At 37.7% G+C, this 11,558-nt stretch overlaps 1 protein-coding gene and 2 non-coding genes across 4 annotated transcripts in view; 1 reads left to right on the top strand and 2 right to left on the bottom strand.

Annotated features, from left to right (window-relative positions):
- LOC143034919 (ionotropic receptor 21a-like) overlaps nt 1–11,558 on the top strand; it is a 185,098-nt gene that overhangs the window by 91,474 nt on the left and 82,066 nt on the right. The gene's annotated exons all lie outside the window — the stretch shown is intronic.
- TRNAK-UUU (transfer RNA lysine (anticodon UUU)) lies at nt 2,068–2,140 on the bottom strand. Its single transcript has one exon. It is a non-coding gene; the product is annotated as a tRNA-Lys (tRNA).
- On the bottom strand, nt 9,378–9,450 carry TRNAK-UUU (transfer RNA lysine (anticodon UUU)). The gene has a single exon. It is a non-coding gene; the product is annotated as a tRNA-Lys (tRNA).

Below are 11,558 nucleotides of genomic sequence, written 5' to 3'. Positions count from 1 at the left end.
TTTCGTAGGAAGTTTCTCCAACTCCCACATTAAACATTTCGAGGACTTCATAGATAAAATTAAGAAACAAAAAATCCCAGAACACAGTAAATTGCTTAGCCTCGATATAGTTTCGCTATTCACAAACATAAATGTAGATGATGTTCTCAGTTTTTTGGAAACCAAGTTGCAACCGTCACAAGATAAACTTCCCCTTTCAGTTTCTAAATTGATTAGTTTAACACGTCTTTGTATTACTTCCAATGTTTTCTCCTTCAAAAATTCTTTTTTCAGGCAAAGGTACGGTTGCAGCATGGGTTCTAATCTTTCCCCGGTGTTGGCGAACCTATACATGGAATACTTTGAGTGCGTACTTTTACCAAGTATCAAACCAGCCGACATGTTCTGGTTCAGATATGTCGATGATGTTTTCACTATCTGGGATGACAAATGGGGCTCTTTCAATGTTTTTCTTGATAGTCTCAACAATTTAGCACATAACATTAAATTTAAAGTAGAATGGGAAATTGAAGGAAGAATACCTTTTCTTGATATATTAGTGATCAGATGTCCAGATAATTTGTCTTTTACAGTATACAGGAAGCCTACTCATACGGGCAGTTATTTACATTTTTTCAGTAATCATCCGGATAATATAAAATATAGTGTTGCCTCGGGCCTTTATTTAAGAGCTCTTCGGATTTGCAGCCCGGAATTTCTCAACTCAGAAATTGAATCAGTACGCACTCAATTATTAAAAATAGGCTACCCAGACTGGTTTCTGACAAAAGCCCTCAGCAAAGCCAAAACCAGTTATTTTAGAACAACCAATTCCAACACAAAATTTGTCTGGGAAAAATCAAATATTAAACTCCCTTATAATGAATCCATGCATGCCGCATCTAAATTATTACCTAGGAACCAAATTAGGATCACTTTTAGTTACCCAAATAACATTTTTAAAAAAGTAGTAAATGTCCATCACAGAACATCCAATAAGGACAAATCCGGAGTATATAAGATACCATGTCTCGATTGTGATAAAGTGTACTGGGGACAAACGGGACGTGATCTACCCACTAGGATCAAAGAACATAAAAATTATTTAAAATACCATTCTAGCCTTTTAGATCACAGAATAGATTGGAAGAATGCAGCTGTAGTATACAATTCACATTGTAGTTTCAAAAGAAAAATTATTGAGTCCTCACTAATAAAAAAGTTTCCAAATTATAATACTTTCAAAGGTCAATGGTCACCTGATGCCATAACTAGTATGGCAGTTGACAAATTCATCTCCACAGGACGTAACGTCCGACCTCACTCAGGGCAAGTGACCTGAGGCTTACTGAGTTCCCCACTGTAACTTCCTCCTCTGTATATAACCCATTGTCTATGTACCCTATAATTGTAACGGCTGATGAGGACCACAGTTAGTGGTTGAAATATACGGTTTACTCTGTATCTCAGCCTATCTTTCTCCGAAAGTGGGTTTAAGTTTTATTTTATTCGTGTGTTACGACATTTACGTTACTTTATATATATATATATATAATATATATATATATATATACATATATATGTGTGTGTGTGTGTGTGTGTTAATTTGTCTCCCTCTCTGTCTCTCTATTTCTCTTTCGTTCTCTCGCCCTCTGCACAATGGAGATCCCTCAATAACACCCAATAGGTCACAGAAAGTATTTAATCTTTGGCGGCGGTGCTTTTGCTTTTCTCTCTTCCGACATAACTGCACGTTCATTGTAGTCCGATGCCAGAGTCAGTGTGTGTGTGTGTTAGAGAGGAGTGTTTACATTGGTGTGTGCATAGAATGTATCTCCATGGAAATAGTATTTTATTTATAATGTTTTGATTTACTTTATGTATTTATTGCCTTAAACGTATGAAATCTTCCCCGTTGGCTTCCCTCCCACGCCCAGCGTAACCACTTGATTCGCGTAGTATTTGGTTCCCACGTTCAATGCCAGGCCTCTCGCTTCAGAATAGGGCTTCCATAGATATCTGTAGCTTATCGTTGACCACGTGGTCGAGGATGACTCCTATCCTCCGTTTTCTCTTAACTAAAGATGCCGCCCGAACAGGGACTCGAACCCAGGACCCTTAGGTTAAAAGCCTAATGCTCTACCGACTGAGCTATCCGGGCTTATGAATATATGAGCGTCGTTCTTGGAATATCTGTTGTAATATTTGATTCTAGAGACCCGCTTTTCTTTTTGTCCCCAAAGTCGGAGTGGGGGGTGATTGGGGTTCAGTTCTCCTCACAATTGATTAAATTGGCTGGCGATTGAAAGAATAGACGCACAGGTCATGTAAGGAAGTCTAAGGGGTAAATGTCTGCATTTAAGAATTTCGTCGGTCACCCGATGGCCATGGTGCGGGACGATGCAAAGGTTGGTCAGCTCTCTCACTTAGACTCAGAGAAGTACAGTCCAAACAGCTGATGACAAGCAGCTAGTGTCAGGGGTGGAGGGATATAGACCCTTTGCCGAGTACTGAGCAGTTGTCCAATGGTAACCCTCCAAGCAGACAGCTTCCCCACGATAGATGAATCTCCACCCTTTCCTACAGAGTTAAAAGAGGCTGTGAATAAGTTGAAGGGTGGAAAAGCGGCTGGCATCAGCAACATTATTGCGGGGTTACTGAAAGCTGGATGCGGGGATTTGATCTGCGTGTTGCATGCGGTACTGTTTGTTGTCTGGCATTCCGGTACCATTTCCTGTGACTGGAAAAGGGATACGGTCATCCCTATCTGGAAGGGGAAAGTTGACCGGCAGGACTGCAACATCTACCACGTTATCACAAGGCCTGAGTATTGTGGGTTCATGCCAGGTAAAGGTACGGTTACACAAGTCAACGGATGGGTTGGATTCCAAGCCCAGGGATGGACTTCGTCCAATGTTGGAGGATTTGATTTGGAATCCAAACCAAGGGACGCCCAACGCAATACCGTTGCTCAATAGTAAGAGATAAAGTTTTCAATAGTATAAAGTTATCTTGGAATATAGATATCCATCCCTTCGATTCGATGATTATCTCGATACATTATGTCCTTTTTAACATAAGAATGTTATAATCAGAAGGAATATAGATATCTCTTTTAACTTCTATATAGAGATTCTGCTTAGATCAACCCTATATCATGCAAATGCTCGTGCTGGCTGGTTATTTCATCATATATAGATGTGAACAAAGTATATTAATTCATCAGGATCAGCAAGATTGAAAAAAGTGAGGAATTTAATATGAAAAGGAAAGGGAACGCTAATGTAGAACAATTGATTTTGCAAGTGAAAATAATCTTACATTTAGAATACATACATACATATACACATAAATGCATACATACACACATATATACATAAATACATAGATATACATAAATACATATATTCATAAATGCATACATACATAAATACATACATATGTACACACATGCATGTATACATGCACACACACACGCACATACATACACATGTCCTGATATATGCATTTTGCTCATCCTTGAAGACAGGTAAATCATCATGTAAAAGGGTACGAATAAAGGATTACAAAGGCGGAGCATGCCGACAGAAGCTAGAACAAATCATAAATAGCAGTAAAAGAGGCACTGAAAAGAGTATTTAGTGTTTATTCCCTATATTTTGGATCATTTGAAGCCTCAAGGCTTTGCTGTTCTCGCAGAGGTTGGATGAAAGACAGTTCTCAAATCTGAGTTGCACCATGAGGACTCGAATCTTGATGTTCCTTTTCACGGACGCCTTTGGTCTTTGTATCGTTTGTACTCGAGGGAATAAGAATGATCGAATACGCACGGGACTTCGAGGAACTTTGGAGCGTCGGGGGACTCGGTCAAGAAGAAGCAGCAGAAGGAATGGAAGTAACCTTTATCTCTGGATTCTCCTCTGGATTTCGCGCGTTCTTCGAGGTCAGGTCTCTTTTGGGATCAGGCGCTTTCGCATGCGTTCACAGCGCAGTCTCCAGGTCGACTGGAGAGGAAGTGGCCATCAAGAGCCAGTTCGTCGACAGAGAGCTCGAGGTTCTCTCTACCTTGGAGAATCATCCAAATGTCATCGGGCTTCACGAAGTCATCGAAGACCTGGAGAACGATCAGGTCCACTCGATCTCATGGACTTGTCTCTTGAAGAGAGGGAGGACGAAGTCAAGTCGATTTAGCTTCAGTACCTCAAGAGGCCTACAGCACATCCACATGGCTGGATTCGTTCACTGTGACGAGGAGGTCGTCGTCAACTCCCAAAGAGGAGACCTTCTCGACCTAAGCGTCGTCTTTGTGTACGTCGTTACTCAGGAGATGGTCGAGGACTTCAAAGGTCTCGAGAACAAAGTGAGTTCTGCAGGAGTGGAACTTGTGGAAGAAATGTTCTTCGGGGAAGTCTCGACTAGGGAATCTCTTACGCCGGCTTATTACAGTGAAAAACCTTCTCCACAAAGGCCTCACATCGGCCACATTCTCATTGGCTACTCAGAGGATCCAGAAGAAGATATGGACACTTCTTGAATTTGTAAAGAAAAAGAAATATACATATATATCAAATAAAAAAAAACGTAAACGATAACGACATACATTCTTTCGACTATTTCTAATTCACTAAAAAAATAGTATTTATCAAAGGTTATGGAAACCAAAAAATATTAATATTCCCTTAAAGTTCATTTATTAATACTGAACTACATTACAAAACAGTCAAAATTTGACATTTAAATCCAATTTCTCTAACAATGACAATAATTTTTCATTATCTTACCTAGGTATATATAAAAGAATAATAATTCTAATTCACTGAAAATTAAAATAAAATAGTATTTATCAAAGGTTATGGAAACCAAAAAATATTAATATTCCCATAAAGTTCACTTATTAATACTGAACTACATTACAAAACAGTAAAAATTTGACATTTAAATCCATTTTCTCTAACAATGACAATCCTTTTTCATTATCTTACCTAAGTATTTATAAAAAAGTAATATTTCAAAAATGTCTCAGAGAGATCTGAAGAAGGTCCGGAAATGGAGTCAGAAATGGGAAGTGAACTTGGACATTAAGAAATGTAGTATAATAGAATTTGGAAAAAGTAAAAAAAGAATATGAGAAGAATATAAAATTGGTGCATAGGAAGTAAAGAAAGTTGGTTCCGAAAAGGACCTAGGATTAATCATCACCAAAGATATGTCCCCCAGACAAGCATATTAGCAAAATAGTCGGAGAAACCTACAATTTACTAAGATCAATAAAGGTGGCTTTTAATTATTTGCATGAGGTAATGGTAAAGAAAATACTAGTCACACTGATAAGACCAAGATTGGAGTACGCAACAACACTATGGACACCCAGTACAAACAATAATATAGGGAAAATAGAAAGAACCCAAGGAGCAACGAGAAAGATGGCCCAAACACTTTCAAAACTGACATAAGAGGAAAGATGATCTAAACTGGAACTACCAACCCAGGAACAAAGGAGAGAAAGAGGTGATCTGTTGGCCGTTTACGAATTATGAAAGGCATGGAAGTCCTTGATAGAGAAGACTTATTAAATTGGGATAGAAGAAAAAAACAAGGAGACATGAAAAGAAACACAAAAAGGACAGTTATAGAAGAGATCTAAAAAAAAAAAAATCAGCTTTCCACACAGAGTGGTGGATGTGTGGAACAAATTGGACGAAACAATAGTGTGTGCAAACACCATACATTAATTTAAGAATAAACTGCATGTTGCGAGATACAAAGACGGGTTACCACGAACATAGCTCCCCTTTCCGTATAACACGACTAGGTAAATACATACACATACATGCATACATACTTATATACATACATACACAAGTAAGAGGTGTCATAAGCAGGGCTGTGGAGTCGGAACACAAAACCTCCGACTCCGACTCCTCTATTTTTGGCACCACCGACTCCGACTCCGACTCCTCTTCATGTAATTAACTGATTATGGCCTACATATTTTATAAAGGCTATACAACACACATACGCTCCAATCTTGAGTAGACTTATATCATTATAACTGATTATATCAAAGAAAAAATATATGTTATAGGGTGGCTTTCTTATGTTTGACCTCTATATTAATACTTTATAAATGAAGTAGAGACAAAATTTTGAAAGGATATTGAAGAAAATTCAGTAAAATAGATTCTATAATGTAAGGCATTTGGCATAATATATATCTTTGCAAATAAGTGATAAGTACATTTCAAAAACAAAAATACTGTATTTTATAACAAAGGTTGAAATATAACCTTTGTAAAGGATATACAAACTTAAAAAATATATAATGGAAGATTTTTTTTACATATATAGTTTTGCAAATACAAAATAAAAAATGAAAATACTTTATAAAAGAAGTTTAGGCAAATTTCTTGAAAGGAAACAGTAAATATAGAGAAAATAAACCTTATTGATACGAGTACGGTACAAGGTCGAGTGTTACAGCTGAACATGTATGATACTGAAAGGTATATGTATCATACATACTTTTTGGGTATCATTATCCTTCATATGTTTTCATACCTTCTTTTGTCCTAATGTACTGAAATTACTGACACAAGTACCTCTTGGTTTAACTACATACTGGTACTGCTATGCGATTATTGCGATGGACATTACTCTGGTTCTGGAACCGATCTTATCGATACGAGTACAAAACAAGATACAGCTGAACATGTTTGAAACGTGATTTTTTTTCAACTTTAAATATCCTTATTTCAAAAATTCATTGTTAAAAAGTATAGAGGGGAAAGGAGAGAAGAGATAGTATTATTGCGTTAGTCTACAGTTGAAATCATAATTATCCTACTGTTTGGCAACACAGCAGTGGGAGAAACCACCAAACTGATGGAGTGATGGAAACGACGCATATGGAACTTGACAGGAATATTACAGCTCCCGTGACTGTGTCAACAGGTGTAAAATGGTGTTTATTTAATTTATTCAAGTAATACTTTGGATGTTTATCGGTGTATGTATAAATTGGAAAGCCAGTGTTGCACAAGGACGTTTTGGGGGTTTAGTGGAATGACCACGAAGATAAGACGATGAGATTTATTACATTTGATAAAATTATGTTTTTTATATAATCTACTTATAAGGAGTGTGCACTGCATAACTCTACAGACTAAACGAAGGCCTTATAAAGTGTAAATTTAACTGGAGTCGGAGTCTGTATATTTTTACCGACTCCAGTGACACCGTAATTGCTTCAGATTCCGACTCCACAGCCCTGGTATATATGTGCATATATGTATATGTATATACAGTATATATATATATATATATACATATATATTATATTTATATATATATATACATATATATATATATATATATGTATATATATATTATATATGCGTATATATATATATATATATATATATGTATTTTTATATATATATATATGTACGAGTATAGATATGTATATATGTATATATATATATATGTATATTATATATATATATATATATATATATATATATATATATATATATATATGATGTAAGCGGAATAGGAAACACAGGAGTCTTAGTCTTGAGTTTATTCCTGACTAGTTTCGCAGGTATGCTTTTTCAAAGGAATATGTGTACAAACGGGCTGTGGGCATTATATACATGGGGTGGACCTCACCACCTCCCCGAGTTACCATAGTTGGTGACGAATGTGAACATCACATTGTGGCTAGCGTAACAATGAAGAAATTTTTACAATTAAATATGATAACACAAAGAAATTATTAATAGAAAATGTAACAATAGTAATGATAACAATGAAGAAAAATATTTAAATAATAATAGTAACAATAATAATAACAAAAATGATAATAACAATACAGTAGAAGTAATAATAATAATAATGAAAATAATAACAATAAAATGAAAGTAATAATAATAATAATAAAAATAAAAAATAATAAAAATATGATAATACTAATAACCAAGAAATAAAATTATTTTTATTATCTTTTACTTTTATTATTATTATTATTATTACTTTCATTTTATTGTTGTTATTTTCATTATTATTATTATTACTTCTACTGTATTGTTATCATTTTTGTTATTATTATTGTTACTATTATTATTTAAATATTTTTCTTCATTGTTATCATTACTATTGTTACATTTTCTATTAATAATTTCTTTGTTTTAGTGTTATCATATTTAATTGTAAAAATTTCTTCATTGTTACGCTAGCCACAATGTGATGTTCACATTCGTCACCAACTATGGTAACTCGGGGAGGTGGTGAGGTCCACCCCATGTATATAATGCCCACAGCCCGTTTGTACACATATTCCTTTGAAAAGGCATACCTGCAAAACTAGTCAGGAATAAACTCAAGACTAAGACTCCTGTGTTTCCTATTCCTCTTACATCAACCTGTCAGAATGTCTCAACATATATATATATGTGTGTGTGTGTGTGTGTGTGTGTTTGTGTGTTGTATATTTCAGGCGCAGATTCTCACTAATACACACTGTGATAAACACAACAGTATTTTGACACTGATTAATTTTCTTACTGAGATTTTTAATTTTTCTCACAGTATATCTCATTTCAGGGGGGTGGGCAAATAGAAGCATTCCATTGTCTTCCATATTTTGACTTCAGGTATTCATCTTCAGAATAGTATACAAGAATTAATTCACAGTCTTACACAGCTACATAATACACAATTGACAATTTTGTACAGACAACATGTATTAAGTATAGGCCGCTTGGGAACACTGAAAGGATCGTGTTGACCTCGTGCGTGGCCGGACACTTCGCTCAGGAGTGGGAGGGGAAGGAGGAGAGTCAGGTGTAGGGTGGTTCGTCTCGCAGAGACGCCCCGCTATATATATATATATATATATATATGTGTGTGTGTGTGTGTGTGTGTTAATTTGTCTCTCCTCTCTGTCTCTCTATTTCTTTCTCTTTCGTTCTCTCGCCCTCTGCACAATGGCGATCCCTCAACAGCACCCTATAGGTCACAGAAGGTATTTCATCTTTGGCGGCGGTGCTTTTGCTTTTCTCTCTTCCGACATAACTGCACGTCCATTTTAGTCCGATGCCAGGGTCAGTGTGTGTGTGAGAGAGAAGGAGTGTTTACATTGGTGTGTGCATGAAATATATCTCCATGGAAATAGTATTTTATTTATAATGTGTTTATTTACTTTGTTTATGTATGAAATCTTCCCCGTTGGCTTCCCTCCCACCCCCAGCGTAACCACTTGATTCGCGTAGTCTTTGGTTCCCACGTTCAATGCCAGGGTCCTCGCTTCAGACTAGGGCTTCCATAGATATCTGTAGCTTATCGTTGACCACGTGGTCGAGGATGACTCATATCTTCCGTTTTCTCTTAACTAAAGATGCCGCCCGAACAGGGACTCGAACCCAGGACCCTTAGGTTAAAAGCCTAATGCTCTACCGACTGAGCTATCCGGGCTTATGAAAATATGAGTGTCGTTCTTGGAATATGTTGTAATATTTGATTCTAGAGACCGATTTTCTTTTTGTCCTCAAAGTCGGAGGGGGGAGGGGGATTGGGGTTCAGTTCTCCTCACAATTGATTAAATTGGTTGGCGATTGAATCAATAGACGCACAGGTTATGTAAGGAGAATTTCGTCGGTCACCCGATGGCCATGGTGCAGGACGATGCAAAGGTTAAAGTAGGTCAGCTCTCTCACTTAGACCCAGAGAAGCGCAGTCCAAACAGCTTATGACAAGCAGCTAGTGTCAGGGGTGGAGGGATATAGACCCTTTGCCGAGTACTGAGTAGGTGTCCAATGGTAATCCTCCTAGCAGACAGCTTCCCCTCGATAAATGAATCTCCACCCTTTCCTACAGAGTTAAAAGAGGCTCTGAATATGTTGAAGGGTGGAAAAGCGGCTGGCATCAGCAACATTAGTGCGGGGTTACTTAAAGCTGGAGGCGGGGATTTGATCTGCGTGTTGCATGCGGTACTGTTTGTTGTCTGGCATTCCGGTACCATTTCCTGTGACTGGAAAAGGGACGGTCATCCCTATCTGGAAGGGGAAAGTTGACCGGCAGGACTGCAACATCTACCACGGTATCACAAGGCCTGAGTATTGTGGGTTCATGCCAGGTAAAGGTACGGTTACACAAGTCAACGGATGGGTTGGATTCTAAGCCCAGGGATGGACTTCGTCCAATGTTGGAGGATTTGATTTGGAATCCAAACAAAGGACGCCCAACGCAATACTGCTCAATAGTAAGAGATAAAGTTTTCAATAGTATAAAGTTATCTTGGAATAGAAGAATTTTTTTATGGAATGTATATTGTGGTAATAATCAAACAGTCGTTTGTCTACCGTTGTACGTAAACATTGCTATTATTATTATCAAGCGCGAAAACTCTTCTCACCATTGACTGGTATCTACACTTTTCGCCGTGATGGAGTGGGATACTGAAGTTATCCATGCTCTTATAGAGAAGATACGAACACAAGAGGCGCTTTGGGATGTGAGGCATCCCGATTATATTAAGAAACACAGAGTCAGCCCTTCAATTACCATTTTCTATGATGACAAACGTCTTTTTCATAGTGCTCGATAATCTATGTGTGTACAAGATATGCAATGATTGTCAAATATGCATTTTTAGAGAGATCGTGAATCGTTCAAAGTTATTTGGGATAAAATAGTTGAGAAACAGGCATAGGCTTTGGCTCTGCCAATGAGAGTTCCTCGTTATGGTTAGAATGTGGGTCTTTCTGTAGCTCCTTTTAAGTGATTGGTGGGAATTTCTCTAAACAGTAAGGTTGCATTTGCGTGTAACCACTAATAGGCTTAACGAATGCTAATGTTGGACTCCAAGCATTTCGTTGGCTAGTGTAATCCTACCGACAAATGATGGGATCCTAACGCTTCGTATTCTTGTGGAGCGCCAACACTCAACATGGAATTCTTTCAGCTCCTGTTGATCTCAAGAAGGCACATCCTGAGGTGCTCTGGGGTCTTCGGATCCCTGGGATCCCCGTGAGAATTATTGAGTTAATGCCTGGCTTATACTCTGGGACAGAGTGCTGTAAAGTATGGAGGAGGCGTGTCCAGCTTCCTGTTTATTGAGGAGTGAGGCAAAGGTGCGTCCTTTGTCCTAACAGTTTTCAACCTTCATAGATAAGTTATCGGACAGAGTTGTCGACATTGTAATTTCGGAGCATATACTAGCAATACTGTCTCTGACCTTGTCTTTGTTAATGACATCGGCATTCTTGCGGAGTCGTTAAAGGTCGTGGTTGCAGACCTCGAATCAGTGCGCAGGGAGGTGAGACCGCTTGGACTTCAAGTCTCCTGGATCAAGACCAAAGTCCATGCATTTTTGGCAGGACATTGAGGTCTTTGAAAACATCACATATCTTGGTAGTGAAGTGAATAACAATGGTGGGTCATGTCAAGAAGAACTTAAAAGGATTGGCATTGCCCATGATATTAGGACATATTCAAGTAGGGTATATGGCGCTATCGATATTTCTGCAGGACAAAGCTCCAAATCTCGAAGTCACTTGTGCTCCCTATCTCTCTACATTTAA

This window comes from Oratosquilla oratoria, chromosome 18 (genome assembly GCF_046742065.1).
Source record: "Oratosquilla oratoria isolate Oo_2021 chromosome 18, ASM4674206v1, whole genome shotgun sequence".
Lineage (NCBI taxonomy): Eukaryota > Metazoa > Arthropoda > Malacostraca > Stomatopoda > Squillidae > Oratosquilla > Oratosquilla oratoria.
Note: the sequence above shows the minus strand (reverse complement) of the source record. Positions and strands in the feature narration are given on the sequence as shown.